Genomic DNA, 22,323 nt, shown 5'->3' with positions numbered 1-22,323 from the left:
CCATAATGAGGCACATGCACAAACCAGGATCATTATAGAGCATGTGTTTGGGATTCTTAAGTCACGGTTCCGCTGCCTTGACATATCTGGTGGAGCCTTGCAGTACTCTCCAGCCACATGTGCACACATGTTCATAGTATGTGCCATGTGACACAATATGATCCCGTGGAAACAACTGAAGCAGGAACAGCACGGGGAAGGGCCACACAGCCCACTACCATTGCCAAGGTTACCACAGGCACAGATGGACTCAGAGGAAGAGGCCCCTGAGCCTGCTCCTGTAGGCAAATGGAGGCATGCCCAGTATGCTTAGGCCTTGGCAAAGAGGCAATGCATAGCAAACACAATGACAGTGTAGGGATCCCCAATGACTGACACCTCTCTCTGACTCACACACAGTAAAATGGATGACACACACATCACATTACTTGTAAAGTATCATGTACAGGCAGTGTACTGTGTGCAACCAACATAGGCAGCCCTCAAGCACTGTCCTCACAACTGCCACAAGCACAAGGTAAGTCAGGCTTAATTAACAAAAAATGAATAGATTAGTATGTTTTTCTAGCATATCTATGGTCATGCTGCATGCATGCAAGGAAATGGGGTGGCCTACTGGGATAGCAGCACACAACTGACAGCTATGTGGGACACCAGGAAATGTCTGGCCAAAGCTGGCCTCCACACACTATACAGTAGTATCCAATGTGGCAAATCCCACTGCAGTATATGTGTGGGGACAACTAACTGGGGGGTCATAGGTCACATGCATGGATGTCAGTGTGGGGGACCCATACCCACCCCTCACACCCACACAGAAAGTCAGCTGTAGAAAAACAGAGGAGTGTCTGATAAAGGCACACAAATGATGGCAATGTTGAATTATCCCCCTACAGACTCACACAGTGATAGCATAGCAAGACTTGCAGTTGCAGTAAGGCTATGAAGGGTAAGAAGTCTGAAACTCAAATGTATGTCAGTACAATCTGACCTGTGCTCTTTACTGATATGCCTCTAGTCTCCAAGACAGGGCACAATAGTATGGTAAATGGAACCAAAATGTAAATCAAATATCAGCACAGTCTGTGCAAATCTGTACAGTTAACAGGTGTGACCCCCCATATACCCACAGAAATGCAGTAACATGTATGTTTGCAGTGAAATAGCAGCATAGCACATATTGGCAGGGCTGTACCAATACATATGAAAACATGTTGCCTGTCCACAATATGTAGTAGTCAATGAGCTATGTGTATGTGTGGTTAATACTGTCTGGATCTGGCCAGCAAGTTCTCCAAACAGTCATCTTGTAGTGCCCTAGGTACAGTGCTGTCTTTGACAGGGCCATGTGCAGATAACTGCAGCACCAACTGTTATGCATGTCAGTGACACCCACTGCTCTGCCACTGACATACCTGGAAGACACAGTGCTATTTGGAATGTACTACACATATAAGTGACATCTTGAAGGATGTGTAGCCAAGGTGCCAAAGCTTTTGTGAATATAAATGCTTTTTGGTACTGTTGCCAGTGGCTATTCTCAATAATCCTTTTTTCTTATGTTTGTTTTTACATATAATGGACATTCCTGCACAGTAGAATGCACTATGTACCCACACCTATAACTCCCAACCTCTGACAGCAAAATGTGTGGAGAAGGGCAGAAATAAAAGTGGAACAAAGACACAATGATAGGCATGTGTTGTAAATATCGCCCTTACATACTGAGAAAGTTGATAGGTTGAGGAGTTAGCAGTAGTGGGAAATGTCTGAAGGTTATGTAGTCTGAAACAGTAATGTCTGTCATTATTTTGTAACATCACTCAATTATATATAACTAACTTGCCAGAAAAACACAAGGTTACGTTGACAGGATGAAACCTCTAGACAAACACTTGGACAACCTGCCAAAACATGTACAGGTGAGTGGTATGCCCACACAAGGATACGACATCTCAGGTTAGAAAGATACCACACAAACAGGAGATCCCCAGCCAGTATATCACCAGGTTTCCAGATTGTTTACACAGAGTGTCATTAATAAACTGGCTGTAGCCACACCTCACAAATGGCCTTGTTAGGCAAGAATGTACATAGCTTCCCTCATAATATTGGTCTATGCATCATACAACTAATATTCCTCTGGTAAAGCACTGTGATGATCTGAGGATGTCTGGCACTAGGTAAAGACACAATGCATTACAGTGTCAGACTACAGATATGTAAGAAAATGTCTGCTAAACAAACTCAGTGCCCTGAGGAAAGTCCTGTGTACTCCTGAGAGGTATGGCTGTAGCACACAAAACTCTGGACTGGTGTACACCTATCTCTGGAATAGAGTCCAACTCTATTTATAGAAAATTACACTGGGCATGCTCCTACACTTAGAGAACCACAGGACATGTTGGAAACCACATTGGAATATATGACTGTATTGTGTATATATGTCTGCGCATACAGACAGCTATGTACAGCTCAACTGCCCCCCCCACACACACACACACATACCAGACAGGATTACCCTCAGCTAGCTGTAGGTGGCCCATATTTGATATAGATGCATCTGTTGCGTGAGATACACACACATATATATGGGCAACTGATAACAACATATGTCGAGCATACACACACATAGATGTGGGGAAGTGAGAGAAGACAGTGATAGAAAGAGAGAGACACACATGGGGGGACACAGACAGAGTGAGTCACACACACTGATACCCTGAATGGCATGCAATGATGTCTTACTGTGGCCAGTGGCATACCAGTTTTAAACAGTTGCACATGCCAGCATAAAAGTGAGCCCCATTGTATAACAGTACTGAGGTTGGGTTTATAATATCACATCACGTGTGTGGGTGTGTGTGTGTGTGTGTGTGTGTGTGTGTGTGTGTGTGTGTGTGTGTGTGTGTGTGTGTGCACGTCCATTGTTCTAAGTACTAGGAGACTGTTAACACTCAGTATACTTCACATTGCCCTACTTCACAAGATCTGCTTCTGTCATTCACCTTAGAAGTACCATTAGATACTGATCACCCCCCTATAAGCTCTGTAGTGCGTGCAATGACTGTGTAACACTATAGAACAATTAACTAACTAGGTAGACCTTCTAATCTCAATACTGGCAACTGTGTGTATGTGGTGTGTGCATGTGTGACAGTTGTGTATGCTGGAGTGAAGGAGTGCATGTTTGTTTGTAGATGAAACAGCTTTAGGTCTTTCCCATCCACAACACTTCCCAGTGCCCCACATTATTAATCCTACTGATGACATTCCTCTTATCAGAGCCTTTGGCCAATTATCAGCCCAGTAAGCTCTGTAGCATGTGTGATAACTGCATAACACTGTAGTACAATTCACTAGCTAAGCAGGGGTTTTAATCTCAGATCTGGCAAGTGTGTGTGTGTGTGTGTGTGTGTGTGTGTGTGTGTGTGTGTGTGTGTGTGTGTGTGTGTGTGTGTGGGTATAAGTGTGTGTATGTTCGTAAATAGAAGTATTTTGAGAAGTTTCCCACCCAGTGCCCTACTTTATCAGTCCTGTTGATGTCATTCCCCTTATCAGCACCTTTGGCCAGTCCTCAGCACAGTAAGCTCCATAGTGTGTGTCATAACTACATAATACTATAGTATAAATCAGTTCCTAGGCAGGGGTTCTAATCTCAGATCCGGCAAATGTGTGCATGGGAGTATAGGTTTGTGTGTGTGCGGGTGTGCGCGAGCGCGCGTGTATGTGTGTGTGTGTGTGTGCATATATATGTAAGAAGAAGTATTTTGAGAAGTTTCACACCCAGTGCCCTAGTTTATCAGTCCTGCTGATTTCATTCTCCTTATCAGCACCTTTGGCCAGTTGTGAGCACAGTAAGCTCTGTAGCACATGTGATAACTGTGTAGCACTATAGCACAAATCACTAGTGAGGCAGGGGTTCTAATCTCAGATCCAGCAAATGTGTGTGTGGGTGAATAAGTGTGAGTTTGAGTGTATATGCTTGTAAGAAAAAGTATTTTGATAGGTTTCCCACCCAGTGCCCTACTTTATCAGTCCTGCTGATGTCATTCCCCTTATCAGCACCTTTGGCCAGTTGTCAACCCAGTAAGCTCTGTAGTGCATGCAATAACTGCATAACCCTGTATTGTAATTTACTAGATAGGCAGGAGTTCTCAGCTCAATCCTGGCAAGCAGGTATGTGCTTGGGTGTGAGAAACATATCCTGTGTGGGTTGTACCATTTTGAATTTTGTACCATCCTGTACACTTCCCATCAGTCTCCTTTACAAGGCCTGCAGATGTCATTCACTTTAGAAGTACCGTGGGACATAGTGAATTCATATAAGCTTCATGGCACATCTGATAACTGCACAACACTGTAATAGAAATAACTAGATATGCAGGGGTTCTAATCTCAATACTCGCAACTGTGTGTGTTGAGAATCATATCCTGAATGGAGTGTACTATTTTGAGTTGTGTACCACCCTGTACACTTCCCATCTCCGTATTTTACAAGGCCTGCTGATGTCATTCACCTTAGAAGTACCTTGGGACATAGTGAATTCATATAGGCTCCATGGTGCGCCTGATAATTGTGTAACACTATAGTAGAAATAACTAGATAGATAGGGGGTTCTAATCTCAATACCAACAACTGTGTGTGTGTGCTTGGATTGAGAATCATATTCTGTGTGGTTTATACCATTTTGATGTGTTTACCATCCATGCCTGTTTACCAACTCCCGATGGCATTACTTTATATAGAGTAATGACATCTGCCTCACATGCAGCATGTTAAACCATTGTACAGGCCATTCCAGTCATCTGTACAGATGTCTATGGAATATCTGGATGTTTGCAATCCATATGATGTCTGTGTCCCCTAACAATGGCCATGTATGTGATATTGTTGCCATATAGGTCACAGTTAGTGTACTGACACACATGCCAACATCAGATATCATACCTGATTGAAACATCATGCTGATACAATGTCTGTTACCCTATCTCTTGTCCAGGCTTGTAAGAGCAATAGATGAATCCAGTTGCTATTTATGGTGGGTTATCTCAAAATCCATGAAGGCATTCACAGCAGTACATGTTATAAGAGGTAGTGTGTTATGTCCCACACATATAATCTATGTGGGGCATGCCATGCGTATGTAGCACTATAGTACATTAGTGGATATGTAGGTTTATGAATCTGTCCATCACAAACTGTGCTTGTATTACTGTATGCACATCCCCTGTGTCAGTCTTTATTATGTTTATGAAAAGGATATACCATTTTGTCTCCCTGTTCCACCCTTTAAACTCAGGAATACATACCACAAACCTGTCATACGCAGTACCATGCATGCCCTCACCAACTGCATCAGGGTTGAGTGTATGGGAAAGAAATGGCAGGGGCAACAGGTGCTGACATGTAAATCTGTTGCAGTCATTATAATGGCTAAGCTGGTGAAGGACCTACTGACAGTACTCCAACAACCTGTTCCACATGTATGAGCCTGTGGTACTACACAACATTGAGGTGACATGTCTGAAGGCTACCTGTCTGTGACAAGGGGTATGTATGCCAGGTCACATTGTCTGACAACAGTGCCCATGACACACTGTTGCATGCATACACACCTGGTAAATGTACATATAAATCTGTACCTTGGCTATGAACTGGTTGGTGTATTTCCACTCTGTCATACTCCATGTTGGTAATGTCTGCATTGCCATAGTCTGCAGACACACAGACACCTGGAACACAAACAGAATACAGCATGTCAGACTACATTCAATCAGTGGTACTAACAGCAAAAATGCATCATGGCTAATAAGGTACACACATCTTTATGTGCGCCCATAACAAATGCAAGCAGATAGCACCTTAAACAGTATTACATAGCTACATTATACTATATTCACCCGGTGTATCAGACCCATATTAGCCTGTCCCTGTATCAATGGTATGGATGACAGGAATGTGGCACAGGTATCATCATATGCACAGGGTGTGGTGTGGGTTTGCCAGTGGCCTAGGCTAGGCTATATAGTCAACATCCATGTGTGTGTGTTTGGAGGGGTATCCTATAGATTGGCTGTGCAGAGATGCTGTGTGTGTCTGGAGGTGACTTGCTTGTGATACAGCTGTGTGTGTGTATGTATGCAGACAGCCATGCCATGTGTCTGCCTTACACAGGGGTATGTTAGACAGCTGTGGACTGTACATGGCTGGGTGTCCAGTTCCCTGTCTCCAGCCACGGACACGTAAACTTGTCCTGCCAGGGGTCTCACTGGCACCACCAGGCCAAAGGCCAGATGCAGTACTGCTTCCTAATGGTGACTGCTGTCTACTGGATCCATGTCTCTGATTGGACTGGCCAGTAACACGTGCCCATGGCATGCTCCATTGTGATGTGGACAGCAACCCCCCTTCAGTGGTGCTGGTGTCACTGACACTATGGGAGTGTCAAGGTGCATGGCCCTATAGACTCTCAGCTGATGTTGGTGCTGACCTACATCCACATGGCTGATGCCCATCTACCACCACATGCTTACATGTCATGGTTGAAGATTACCAAAGTCTCACCCCTCTGCCTAATCATGACCTCAGTATTTTGGTGTGTGGCCTCAACTAGGTCACGTATGTCTCCATGTAAACCAAGAAGAGTTGCATCCATAACCCTGAGTATATGTCTGGTGTTACATTCACTATGTGCCTGTGCATCCATGACACCCCACAACATGCATCTTGTGACACCTGCTGTGGCACTTGCAACAGCGGTTTGATGAGCAGCATTCCTCCTGCAAGCACCCCTGTCCATCCACCTGTGTGGGACCTCACCTGCTTTCTGGCTATGGAGAGTGTCTACACTCACACCTGCCATAGTCACCACACTAGCCTGTTTCATGCCACCACCTGCCAACTGTCCATCATCATCTGTGGCTGCTGGGGACAGGCCATGTGTGGGCATTGTGACTGTGTGGGGGGGACATTGTGGATGAGTGTGGGATGCCAATCGATGGCACAGATTCAGCCCCTGACAACACCACATGTGCCTGAATATGACCATCATCATTGCCACAGTCTGCATAGACACTGACATCAGATACTGAGTGGGTGGGACTGTGACCATCATGATCACCTGTGGGGGAAAGACAACATATGTAAATCAACACCTGCACTATATTGTTTGCTGTTACACATGCACACACATGCATGCACACACATGCACATGCACGCACACACATACAGGTGAGGTGGCAGACAGGCATTACACAGACCTCACAATAGCCAACTGGTGACATTCACAACACAGTCAGACCACTACATACACATCCTGGACAGGCCCTCAAAAATCATGCAGTGCAACCCTTTTCTCTTCCTGTTACAACTTATATATCCCTCTGTGATATGTGAGTAGTGTTAGTAGGTGATTGGCCTTCAAGTAGCACATACTGCACCCATGTACACATAATAGCTGTTCACCGGTATAGCACAGTGGCAACTCCTACAGAACATACCTTTCAACTGCGCAGAGTGTTGCTGAATGTCTACATGTGTGACTCATATATGTGGTCTGTTCGTCATAAATCCTGTGTTTGTCTGACACATTACTTGGATGATATGAGGACTGGTGTCACTATTTAATGACATATTTTGAGTCTCACACTTCAAGACCTGCAGTACAGGTATGTTACAACAAAACCAATTACACTAACAACCTTCTAAGCTTACAGTGGACATTATAAGTGTAGACACCCCTTTTAACATACCAGGTTTGTCTGATATATAACATGAGACCACAGAAGTCATGTGATAACATTTCCCAACTTTAATGTGACATATACCTTGTGCAATCCAATTAAAAAACAAACACATTGGTTAGAGGTAACATGTAGAGGTTGAAATATGTGCAATGGACTGGTTACATGACTGTGCACACCCTTAAACTAATTATTTGTTAAAGCACCTTTTTATTTCATAACAGCAGTCAGTTCTCTTGGGAAGGTGTATATCAGCATGGCATATCTCAAATTAGCGATATTTGTGCACTCTCCCTTGCAGAAGTCCTCCAACTCTATCAGATTGTGAGGGCATCACTTCTACACAGGCCTCTTCAGGGCACCCTACAGATTCTCTATTGGATGCATGGGTGGACTGTTACTGGGGCCTTCCAAAACGTTGATTGTCTTCTGGTGAAGACATTCTTTTATGGATTCTCAAGCAGCAAACAAATAAATCCAAACCAGCCCAGAAGTTGAAAATGTTGAAACACAGGTGCCCAGTAGGAAGGTAGCTAAAATAAAGAAGCTGAACCATGACAAAGTACAATCTTTTTTAATACAAAATGGTGAGCGCTTTTGCAATGGTAACCATTGCTTCATCAGACAGTTCATTCAAACAGCAACAGCACTTAAATAGTTTAATTCATTACTAAAACAACCAATCCTACCACTCAGTTAATTCAGCACTCAGCAATCAATTACTATGGTTAAGTTTTGCCCTTAGTTAATTCCTGAAGTCAGAAAAACTCTGTTTAAAAACCACATGCACAAAATGTAAAGACAAGAACATGTGGATAAATATAAATAAAATACATAAAAAGTCAGAGAATAAATACATATACTCATGTTCCCCATTTAGTAACTACTTATGTGCATGGGCATAAGCATAAAAATATATATAAAAGTATAAGCAGTACACACTTAACAACTTAATACATATATTCTGCCTAATAAATGGACATGTTGTCCACCTAGTAAATACATATGCTTTAATACATACATCTCAGCTAATGCTTGTCTTTAGTGATATCTATGCTATAAGCAGATCAAGAAGTACTGTCATATTGACCCAAAACTCTGCATGTGTTTATGTAGTCTTCTCTTGTTAAAATAGTATTTTTGTTTTTTATTTTATTTTAACCTTCTAGATTTTAGCACTGGCTTCAATGGAACACTATCATTCAAACCCAAACCTCTGGGTGCTCCTAAACGCAAAATCCATTTTACTTCCATATTTTCAGTAGTATTGACTATGTCCCCCATCCTATTGCTGACATTCTGAATGTGTAAAACCTGAAACAATAATATATGGTCATCCCCCTTATCCAGTATGCTTAGCCAAAGCACTATACAGTTGCCTTTTTCTAGTGCAGTAAACGTGATCCCTTATCCATTCCCTAAGGTGACAGTTAGTTTTGCCAACATAGAAATGATAACATGTTGTGCAGTGAGCTACATACACTACATTCTTAGTATTGCATTCAGCAGAATTCCTTAGCTCCCATAAACGCCCTGTTTCAGGGTGCTTAAAAAACCTTGATTTATCTATATAAATGCACTGTATACATTTTACACATCTATGAGTACCATTCACTCTACTATCCATCAGAGTAGGTATCTTTGGATAGCAAAGCTGCTGTTTCAGATTTTTCTTATTTCTAAATGCAAAATGTGGCTGTCGACCCACTATATTGGTAGTATCCTCATCTAATAACAACATATGCCAATTTTTTCATATGATGGTTTCAAACATTTTTACATCTCTTGTATATGGTAAAATCATCGGAATGTATGATAATACACTATTTCTGATACCTACCCTGTCACTACCTGCTCTATCACAGTAGTAGGGCTTAGCTTTACCTTTCCTTTCTTTATGTACATTATGGTACACCTTATCAATTTCATGTTCATTATACCCCCTATTAATGAAAACTGTTCTTAGCTTAGTTAACACATTTCAATACACTTCCTCTTGACAACATAGGTGAGATGTTCTCATTGCCTGACCTGTGATTATATTAGGAAAAGTCTTAGGGTTATGCATACTGTTTCTATGTAGAAAAGATGGTCTGTAGCATTGTTTCCTATGTAATTTCGTAGACCATTGGTCATTTTCTGTGTATGGTAACGTCCAGGAAGTCTAAACTCATCTCAGAACAGTTCATCATAAACTTTAAAAAGTCACTAGTATTATTTAGGTGTGCATACAGGGATTTAAGTTGTTCACCATCACCTTTCCAAAAAATAAAAAGATCATCTATGAAATGCCTATAAAAGGCTATTTGGGGATTACCTAACAGATGTTCATATTCCCAGTTAACCATAACCAGGTTTGCATATGTGTTGGCACAACTTGTGCCCATGGCAACCCCTAACAAGTGCTTATAGCATATGCCATTGAACATAAATATGTTGTGCTCTAGTACCAATTCTAGTAACATACAGAGAAAGTATATCTTAGTATTAGATAACTTTCCCTGCCTTATCAACACTGATGCTTATCCCCTGGTCATTGGGTATACTTGTAAATAAAGACACTACATCTAGTGTGGCCAGCATCTCTGTATCTGCTGTTCCCATTTGCTTCACTACCCCATAAAGGTTCACTAAAAACTGTTCTGTGTCTTTCAAGACATATGCATATTCATTGAGTGCTGTCTTCAATTCCTTATCCAGGTATAAAGAGATAGGTTCTGTTAGCCATCCTGCCCCTGCTACTATAGGTCTAAATTTCGGGTTATATGGGTCTTTGTGTATCTTGGGAAGCTTATGGATTTGAGGCATGAGTGGATTTTCAACAATAAAATAATTAAAAAGATCTTTACTTAATAGTTCCATACACATGCATTCCTATAAGGTACTAGCAATCTGTTCACTCATTTCAAACACAATTGTTGTTGGTACTTCAACATATACATTTGGATCCAATAACATTTCTTGCATAGCTGTATTATAAAAGTCAGCATTCAATATCACCACTGGTCCCCCTTTGTCAGTGGGTTTTAAAACTATACTATCATTAGTCTGCAAGTCACACAATGCTTTGTGCTCACTCTTTGTCAAATTATACTTTCCTTCTTCTAAAAAACTATTGCTTCCTGTGCTAAAAATGACATTTTCACAAGCTTTTAAGGTTTCTATATTATGCGGCAATATTGGTACATACAGACTGTTTTTCTTAAACTGAACATCCCTTGCCTCACTGCCATTTCCAAATTGTTGTTTCAATGTTACATTTCTAGTAAACATACGTAGGCATAACAGAAATTCACTAATGTCCATTTTAGTTGAAGGTATACAATTTAAACCTCTGTTTAATAAAGAAGTCTCAGCTGCAAACAGTTCATATTTGGAAATATTCCATATTAACTCTCCTGCCCATACCCCCACATTTTCTTCAAAGTGTGAGTTTGTAACTGACCTGATGCCTCATTCCATTTCCGGCCCCTGTAAATGTCCTGTTCCACAGATTTTCTCCTCCCTGCTCAAAACGGTAGGGGTAGAACAGGAAAAACCTGTTGTTGTCCTCCTTCCATATATATCTTCCTTCTTACCATGGCTGTAGTTGTGGAGGCAGTTGTTGCCTTATCATTGGTTGCAGAAGACGATGGCACTTCCATCAGTGTAGAATAAACAGAATGTGCCGCATTTGGTGAAAGAACACTCCCTCCTGGCTGCTGATTCATTGTTTCCTCTTCCTCTCTGAGTGCATTGGTCGTCTCTTCAGACTGTACCCGATGCTCTGCCCTCGGTCTCTCATGCTGCTCAAATGATTGAATTCGCCCTCTCCTCTGCTGGTAGGCTGTTGGTGGTACCTCTGACTGCCCATTGATTTCTCTCATAAATAGCAAATTGCAGTTGGCAGCAGACTGTTCTGCAGACTGTGCAGGTTTTGGCCAAGTAAATAGATGCTGGTTGGTGAAATCTGTTAAATCCCTACACAGTTTCTTGTTCTTTTGCTGAAGCAGTCTAGTTTCATAGCAGAGTATCTTATCAATTAGTTTATGCATGAAAACTTCAGTAGCTGCCTCCCCATAAAGCACAGACAGTTCATGTTGTTGCTGACATATCTTTTCATTAAGTTCTTGTTCCACTGGCTTGAAAAAGTCCATCAACAATTGTATATATGCTTTACTGGTGTTATGATTAATTTGTTGCCACTGGGCTAGCAAAGTGGGGTAGGTGTTTCCATATGTGGGCATATTAAGTACTCTGCTGCTTAAACCTATACAAATCATTCTCCACATTTCTTGTCAAATTGCGTATCTCAGCTTCATTGATGTTGTTAGTATTAACAGTCTCAAAGTTCATATTAAGAGTACCTGATTGTAGCAGTGGATTATCTTGATTTGTCAGCAAATTCAGAAGTCTCCTTTCCACATTTACACCAACTGTTGCATCCTCTGCAGTGTTCATAGTACCTTCTGCCATCATTAGATACACAAGCAGCAAAACAAGCCCAGAAGATGAAAATGTTGAAACACAGGTGCCCAGTAGGAAGGTAGCTGGAATAAAGAAGCTGAACCACGACAAAGTAAAATCTTTTTTAATACAAAATGGTAAGAGCTTTCAGAATGTTAACCATTGTTTCATCAGACAGTTCATTCAAACAGCAACAGCACATAAATACTTTAATTCATTACTAAAACAACCAATCCTACCACTCAGTAAATTCAGCACTCAGCAATCAATTACTATGGTTACGTTTTGCCCTTAGTTAATTGCTGAAGCCAGAAAAACTCTGTTTAAAAAACACATGCACAAAATGTAAAGACAATAACATTTTATAGATTCTGATGTATGGTATGGGTCAGTGTTATGTGGAAAGGTGTAAGTCCTCTCCATCCATAGCTTTCTTGCAGACACATGATGATTTGGGGCCAAAAGGGACTGGTATTTTGAACTCTTCCTAATCTCCACCACCTTGGCTACAGGCCCACTTCCAGCTAATGAACAGCAACCCCAAAGCAGGACACTGCCATCACCATGCTTCACCATGGGGATGGTGTTCTTTTGGTGATGCACTGTGCTGTTCTTGTGCCAAACAAACCATTTGGTATTTTGGGCCAAAAAGTGCAGCCTTGGTCTCATTACACCATAACACATCTCCCCACATGCTCTTGGGGGACCTGATGTATTTTTCTTGAGAAATCAGCTAGACCTGGATGTTGTTCTGTGTGTGAAAAGGCTTCCATCTTCCAAACCTAACCCATAGGCCAGACATGTGGAGAATATGGGAGATTGTTGTCACATGCAGTACACAACTAGTACTTGCCAGCAATTCCTGCAACTCTGGTAGTGTTGCTGTAGGTCTCCTGGCAGCCTCCCTGACCAATTTTGGTCTTGTCTTTTCCACACATTTGGAGGGATGGCCACTTCTTTGCAATGTCACTGTTGCCCCATATTACCACCACCATGTGATGACTGTCTTCACTGCGTTCCATGGTATATGCAGTGCTGTGGAAATGTGTATGTACCCTTCTCTGGGCTGATGCCTTTCACAAATGAGATCCCTTTGCTGCTCCGTAAGCTGTATACGAACTATGGGTGTTGCTGTAGCAGGCAACTGAGTAAATTTAAGATGATCCTGTTAGGATAGCTGACCATTATTTGCTGTTAATCAGAGTCTCTGTAATTGATGGCAGGTGTGTACCCAGGAAGATGTAATGCTGTAATAATATTGAAAGCTGCTTCAACACTGTATTAGTTTCAGCCTGTGCACACGTATGCATCTAGCTTCTTGTAAGTTTTGTATGTGTCATAATTGTTCCCCTACCAGATGTGTTTGTTTTACAATTGGATTGTACAGGTTATAAGTCACATGAAAGGTTGGAAGTGTTTGGAAATGTGTTATTGTGCTCTCATTTTTGTATTTTACAAATACCCGGCATTCTAACAGGTGTGTGTACACCATTTATATGCACTGTATAACACTAATTTATAAAATATGTTCCTAGTTTTAGGCTATCATCCCCCCCCAGTCTTTGTCCAGACTTCCTGCAATGACAGGCTGTGAGGTATGCTATAGATATGTGACATCTTTTTCAAATAGGCCCCCATGATGACAACTGTGATGCAATGCAGTTAACCCCACCACAAATGAACATGCAGACATTGCAAAATAGCTGCGGGTAACAGTTGTGTGCATGGTCACATGCATGACCATATATTCCTGGGGTACTGGTGAGCCGCAACAGGAAAATCCCATACTCACCTGCTTCAGGCTGCTGTCCCACATGCAGACCAGAAGGACCTATGTAGTTGTGAGGGAGAGGTATTGTCAGCAGACTCACATTTGGCATTGGTTCAAGATGAATGCTACGTGTCTGCATGGGTACAGTACCAGTTATGATCGTACACAATTTGTTGTCCCTCACCATAGATGTGCACTTGTGTGCATTACTAGACCCCAACCACAAATGTTTGAACTGACATAGGCATCTAGATACTTTATTGAAGACAGTATGACTGCTACATGCTTAAATTGATGTGTATAGTGGCCTTACCTGGATCCTCCTCGCCTGTTGCCTGGGTACCACCTACCTCCACAACTGGTGTTTCATATGTTGGTTGTTGTGTGGAGGCTTCCCCAAGGTTGGCAAGGAGCTCCTCCATTGGTGTAAGTGGGGACTGCATAGCAAGAGCCCCACCTGTGGCGGAATGGTCCCTGGCCATAGCAACAGCCTTTTGCTGAGCACAACATATCAGGTCAGTTGCCCAATGCCTGACTTGATCGTATGTGTGGCTATAGTGGCCCAAGGTGTTCACTCTGTGGAGAAGGTCATCCGATGGGGCAGGCTGCTCCCGCAGATTTTGTCAGCCCCAGCCAAACATCACCACATGGTGCTGTAGTATTGTCTCTGTAATGGCCACATTTTCCTTAGCAGTGTACACCAGCTGATGCTCCATGTGGAAGACATAAACAGGGACGCACAACACAGGACCTCAGACATTGCCCAGAGTTATTTACAGAACCAGCACATCAATATTGCCTATCAGTAGCCATCACTTACAACCACATCATACCCCTGTCATCTATCAACACAGTATGAACTTGCATAGCACTCTTGGTCCTGATGTGTCATGTTCCCCCCAATGAGGGCCAGTACATTGCATAAACCACCATTCATCATTTACGTCTATGTAGGGGAAGGAGGCTTGGTGCTGTACATATCCAACTACACTGTTGGAGAGTCGGGGGGGGGATATTTGACCTAAACATGTCTGCAGCAGGTTGCCAATAGCTATGGTGTGTGTGTGTGTGTGTGTGTGTGTGTGTGTGTGTGTGTGTGTGTGTGTGTGCGTGTGTGTGTGTGTGTGTGTGTGTGTGTGTGTGTGTGTGTGTGTGTGTGTGTGATTGACCACCATTACAGGGTGGGTTGTGTTGTCACATCTGAGATTGCAGACATATGTGAAGACAGCCTTGTGATTGCCCTTGGTTGATGTGTCCAATTTGTACTCATAGTTAGCCTTTCAGTAATCCATGTGGGACCTTATATGCTCGTTCAGACAATTGTTGACTCTCTGCCAAGTTGGTGCCTGCTCCTACTCTGACCTGTACAGCTGCCATAGTGACCAATTATGTGGTTTCTGTATTGCTGCTGTCCAGCAAAGGGGATTACTCTACTTTGGTGGAGACAGGTTGTACAGGTAAAGTATTGCTGAGTTCATGCAGCAATGTCAGTGGTCATATGGCTGTAGTAGGCATGTACACAAGGTCATAACATGGTTGGATACCTCTGAAATTTTAACCTGATAATCATGCTTATTCTAGTACCCATGCCTGTGTCAGGGCAATGCAACAACCAGTAGCTGTAGAAATCTAACTCTGTTGGTTGCACAGAAACTGAAATTACATACGAGTACATGTACAGCTTATTTACCTGGCATTTCGCATTCCATGTCAGTTGTTATGAGGCAGCTAGGTACACCTACTCATACATAGATGTGCACAGGTAATACCTGATATGATATACATTTCTGTTCTACGTCAGTATGGCTCACTGTATTAACAATCTTGCTGCTCAGTCATTCCTGTCAACCTGTTAGAGCAGGACATCTGGAGGATGCCACACATACATGAGGGGTGATGGGCCCAAATTAGTCACATGAAAGGTTGGAAGTGTTTGGAAATGTGTTATTGTGCTCTCATTTTTGTATTTTACAAATACCCGGCATTCTAACAGGTGTGTGTACACCATTTATATGCACTGTATAACACTAATTTATAAAATATGTTCCTAGTTTTGGGCTATCATCCCCCCGAGTCGTTGTCCAGAGTTCCTGCAATGACATGCTGTGAGGTATGCTATAGATATGTGACATATTTTTCAAATAGGCCCCCATGATGACAACTGTGATGCAATGCAGTTAACCCCACCACAAATGAACATGCAGACATTGCAAAATAGCTGTGGTTAACAGTTGTGTGCATGGTCACATGCATGACCATACATTTCTGGGGTACTGGTGAGCCACAACAGGAAAATCCCATACTCACCTGCTTCAGGCTGCTGTCACACATGCAGAACAGAAGGACCTATGTAGTTGTGAGGGAGAGGTATTGTCAGCAGACTCACATTTGGCATTGGTTCAAGATGAATGCTACGTGTCTGCATGGGTACAGTACCAGTTATGATCATACACAATTTGTTGTCCCTCACCATAGATGTGCACTTGTGTGCATTACTAGACCCCAGCCACAAATGTTTGAACAGACATAGGCATCTAGATACTTTATTGAAGACAGTATGACTGCTACATGCTTAAATTGATGTGCACAGTGGCCTTACCTGAATCCTCCTCGCCTGTTGCCTGGGTACCACCTACCTCCACGACTGGTGTTTCATATGTTGGTTGTTGTGTGGGGGCTGCCCCAAGCTTGGCAAGGAGCTCCTCCATTGGTGTAAGTGGGGACTGCATAGCAAGAGCCCCACCTGTGGCGGAATGGTCCCTGGCCATAGCAACAGTCTTTCTCTGAGCACAACATATCAGGTAAGTTGCCCAAAGCCTGACTTGATCATATGTGTGGCCATAGTGGCCCAAGGTGTTCACTCTGTGGAGAAGGTCATCCGATGGGGCAGGCTGCTCCCGCAGATTTTGTCAGCCCCAGCCGAACATCACCACATGGTGCTGTAGTATTGTCTCTGTAATGGCCACATTTTCCTTAGCAGTGTACACCAGCTGATGCTCCATGTGGAAAACATAAACAGGGAAACACAACACAGGACCTCAGACATTGTCCAGAGTTATTTACAGAACCAGCACATCAATATTGCCGATCAGTAGCCATCACTTACAACCACATCATACCCCTGTCATCTATCAACACAGTATGAACTTGCATTGCACTCTTGGTCCTGATGTGTCATGTTCCCCCCAATGAGGGCCAGTACATTGCATAAACCACCATTCATCATTCACGTCTATGTAGGGGGAAGGGAGGGGTGCGGGTGCTGTACATATCCACCTACACTGTTGGTGAGTTGAGGGGGGTGATGTTTGAACTAAACATGTCTGCAGCAGGTTGCCAATAGCTATGGTGTGTGTGTGTGTGTGTGTGTGTGTGTGTGTGTGTGTGTGTGTGTGTGTGTGTGTGTGTGTGTGGTGTGATTGACCACCATTACAGGGTGGGTTGTGTTGTCACATCTGAGATTGCAGACATATGTGAAGACAGCCTTGTGATTGCCCTTGGTGGATGTGTCCAGTTTGTACTCATAGTTAGCATTACAGTAATCCATGTGGGACCTTATATGCTCATTCAGACAATTGTTGACTCTATGCCAAGTTTGTGTCTGCTCCTACTCTGACCTGTACAGCTGACATAGTGACCAATTATGTGGTTTCTGTATTGCTGCCGTCCAGCAAAGGGGATTTCTCTACTTTGGTGGAGACAGGTTGTACAGGTAAAGTATTGCTGAGTCCATGCAGCAATGTCAGTGGTCATATGGCTGTAGTAGGCATGGACACGAGGTCATAACATGGTTGGATACCTCTGAAATTTTAACCTGATAATCATGCTTATTCTAGTACCCATGCCTGTGTCAGGGCAATGCAACAACCAGTAGCTGTAGAAATCTAACTCTGTTGGATGCACAGAAACTGAAATTACATACGTGTACATGTACAGCTTATTTACCTAGCATTTCGCATTCCATGTCAGTTGTTATGAGGCAGCCAGGTACACCTACTCGTACATAGATGTGCACAGGTAATACCTGATATGATATACATTTATGTAATACGTCAGTATGGCTCATTGTATTTACAATCTTGCTGCTCAGTCATTCCTGTCAACCTGTTAGAGCAGGACATCTGGAGGATGCCACACATACATGAGTGGCGATGGGCCCAAATTAGTCACATGAAAGGTTGGAAGTGTTTGGAAATGTGTTATTGTGCTCTCATGTTTGTATTTTACAAATACCCGGCATTCTAACAGGTGTGTGTACACCATTTATATGCACTGTATAATACTAATTTATAAAATATGTTCCTAGTATTGGGCTATCATCCCCCCCTGTCTTTGTCCAGATTTCCTGCAATGACAGGCTGTGAGGTATGCTATAGATATGTGACATCTTTTTAAAATAGGCCCCCATGATGACAACTGTGATGCAATGCAGTTAACCCCACCACAAATGAACATGCAGACATTGCAAAATAGCTGTGGGTAACAGTTGTGTGCATGGTCACATGCATGACCATACATTCCTGGGGTACTGGTGAGCCGCAACAGGAAAATCCCATACTCACCTGCTTCAGGCTGCTGTCCCACATGCAGACCAGAAGGACCTATGTAGTTGTGAGGGAGAGGTATTGTCAGCAGACTCACATTTGGCATTAGTTCAAGATGAATGCTACGTGTCTGCACGGGTACAGTACCAGTTATGATCGTACACAATTTGTTGTCCCTCACCATAGATGTGCACTTGTGTGCATTACTAGACCCCAACCACAAATGTTTGAACTGACATAGGCATCTAGATACTTTATTGAAGACAGTATGACTGCTACATGCTTAAATTGATGTGCACAGTGGCCTTACCTGGATCCTCCTCGCCTGTTGCCTGGGTACCACCTACCTCCACGACTGGTGTTTCATATGTTGGTTGTTGTGTGGGGGCTGCCCCAAGGTTGGCAAGGAGCTCCTCCATTGGTGTAAGTGTGGACTGCATAGCAGGATCCCCACCTGTGGTGGAATGGTCCCTGGCCATAGCAACAGCCTTTTGCTGAGCACAACATATCAGGTCAGTTGCCCAATGCCTGACTTGATCATATGTGTGGCCATAGTGGCCCAAGGTGTTCACTCTGTGGAGAAGGTCATCCGATAGGGCAGGCTGCTCCTGCAGATTTTGTCAGCCCCAGCCGAACATCACCACATGGTGCTGTAGTATTGTCTCTGTAATGGCCACATTTTCCTTAGCAGTGTACACCAGCTGATGCTCCATGTGGAAGACATAAACAGGGAAACACAACACAGAACCTCAGACATTGCCCAGAGTTATTTACAGAACCAGCACATCAATATTGCCTATCAGTAGCCATCACTTACAACCACATCATACCCCTGTCATCTATCAACACAGTATGAACTTGCATTGCACTCTTGGTCCTGATGTGTCATGTTCCCCCCAATGAGGGCCAGTACATTGCATAAACCACCATTCATCATTTACGTCTATGTAGGGGGAAGGGAGGGGTGCGGGTGCTGTACATATCCAACTACACTGTTGGAGAGTCGGGGGGGGGTATTTGACCTAAACATGTCTGCAGCAGGTTGCCAATAGCTATGGTGTGTGTGTGTGTGTGTGTGCGTGTGTGTGTGTGTGTGTGTGTGTGTGTGTGTGTGTGTGTGTGTGTGTGTGTGTGTGTGTGTGTGATTGACCACCATTACAGGGTGGGTTGTGTTGTCACATCTGAGATTGCAGACATATGTGAAGACAGCCTTGTGATTGCCCTTGGTTGATGTGTCCAATTTGTTCTCATAGTTAGCCTTTCAGTAATCCATGTGGGACCTTATATGCTCGTTCAGACAATTGTTGACTCTCTGCCAAGTTGGTGCCTGCTCCTACTCTGACCTGTACAGCTGCAATAGTGATCAATTATGTGGTTTCTGTATTGCTGCTGTCCAGCAAAGGGGATTACTCTACTTTGGTGGAGACAGGTTGTACAGGTAAAGTATTGCTGAGTTCATGCAGCAATGTCAGTGGTCATATGGCTGTAGTAGGCATGTACACAAGGTCATAACATGGTTGGATACCTCTGAAATTTTAACCTGATAATCATGCTTATTCTAGTACCCATGCCTGTGTCAGGGCAATGCAACAACCAGTAGCTGTAGAAATCTAACTCTGTTGGATGCACAGAAACTGAAATTACATACATGTACATGTACAGCTTATTTACCTGGCATTTCGCATTCCATGTTAGTTGTAATGAGGCAGCCATGTACAGCTACTCATACATAGATGTGCACAGGTAATACCTGATATGATATACATTTCTGTTCTACGTCAGTATGGCTCACTGTATTAACAATCTTGCTGCTCAGTCATTCCTGTCAACCTGTTAGAGCAGGACATCTGGAGGATGCCACACATACATGAGGGGTGATGGGCCCAAATTAGTCACATGAAAGGTTGGAAGTGTTTGGAAATGTGTTATTGTGCTCTCATTTTTGTATTTTACAAATACCCGGCATTCTAACAGGTGTGTGTACACCATTTATATGCACTGTATAACACTAATTTATAAAATATGTTCCTAGTTTTGGGCTATTATCCCCCCAAGTCGTTGTCCAGAGTTCCTGCAATGACATGCTGTGAGGTATGCTATAGATATGTGACATATTTTTCAAATAGGCCCCCATGATGACAACTGTGATGCAATGCAGTTAACCCCACCACAAATGAACATGCAGACATTGCAAAATAGCTGTGGGTAACAGTTGTGTGCATGGTCACATGCATGACCATACATTTCTGGGGTACTGGTGAGCCACAACAGGAAAATCCCATACTCACCTGCTTCAGGCTGCTGTCACACATGCAGAACAGAAGGACCTATGTAGTTGTGAGGGAGAGGTATTGTCAGCAGACTCACATTTGGCATTGGTTCAAGATGAATGCTACGTGTCTGCACGGGTACAGTACCAGTTATGATCATACACAATTTGTTGTCCCTCACCATAGATGTGCACTTGTGTGCATTACTAGACCCCGGCCACAAATGTTTGAACAGACATAGGCATCTAGATACTTTATTGAAGACAGTATGACTGCTACATGCTTAAATTGATGTGCACAGTGGCCTTACCTGAATCCTCCTCGCCTGTTGCCTGGGTACCACCTACCTCCACGACTGGTGTTTCATATGTTGGTTGTTGTGTGGGGGCTGCCCCAAGCTTGGCAAGGAGCTCCTCCATTGGTGTAAGTGGGGACTGCATAGCAAGAGCCCCACCTGTGGCGGAATGGTCCCTGGCCATAGCAACAGTCTTTCTCTGAGCACAACATATCAGGTCAGTTTCCCAATGCCTGACTTGATCATATGTGTGGCCATAGTGGCCCAAGGTGTTCACTCTGTGGAGAAGGTCATCCGATGGGGCAGGCTGCTCCCGCAGATTTTGTCAGCCACAGCCGAACATCAACACATGGTGCTGTAGTATTGTCTCTGTAATGGCCACATTTTCCTTAGCAGTGTACACCAGCTGATGCTCCATGTGGAAGACATAAACAGGGAAATACAACACAGGACCTCAGACATTGCCCAGAGTTATTTACAGAACCAGCACATCAATATTGCCGATCAGTAGACATCACTTACAACCACATCATACCCCTGTCATCTATCAACACAGTATGAACTTGCATTGCACTCTTGGTCCTGATGTGTCATGTTCCCCCCCAATGAGGGCCAGTACATTGCATAAACCACCATTCATCATTTACGTCTATGTAGGGGGAAGGGAGGGGTGCAGGTGCTGTACATACCCACCTACACTTTTGGTGAGTCGGGGGGGTGATGTTTAACCTAAACATGTCTGCAGCAGGTTGCCGATAGCTATGGTGTGTGTGTGTGTGTGTGTGTGTGTGTGTGTGTGTGTGTGTGTGTGTGTGTGTGTGTGTGTGTGTGTGTGTGGTGTGATTGACCACCATTACAGGGTGGGTTGTGTTGTCACATCTGAGATTGCAGACATATGTGAAGACAGCCTTGTGATTGCCCTTGGTGGATGTGTCCAATTTGTACTCATAGTTAGCCTTACAGTAATCCATGTGGGACCTTATATGCTCGTTCAGACTATTGTTGACTCTCAACCAAGTTGGTGCCTGCTCCTACTCTGACCTGTACAGCTGACATAGTGACCAATTATGTGGTTTCTGTATTGCTGCTGTCCAGCAAAGGGGATTACTTTACTTTGGTGGAGACAGGTTGTACAGGTAAAGTATTGCTGAGTTCATGCAGCAATGTCAGTGGTCATATGGCTGTAGTAGGCATGGACACAAGGTCATAACATGGTTGAATACCTCTGAAATTTTAACCTGATAATCATGC

Source organism: Protopterus annectens, chromosome 2.part1 (genome assembly GCF_019279795.1).
Source record: "Protopterus annectens isolate FY-2018-M chromosome 2.part1, PAN1.0, whole genome shotgun sequence".
NCBI classification, from domain to species: domain Eukaryota; kingdom Metazoa; phylum Chordata; order Ceratodontiformes; family Protopteridae; genus Protopterus; species Protopterus annectens.
This window is presented reverse-complemented; position numbering follows the sequence as displayed.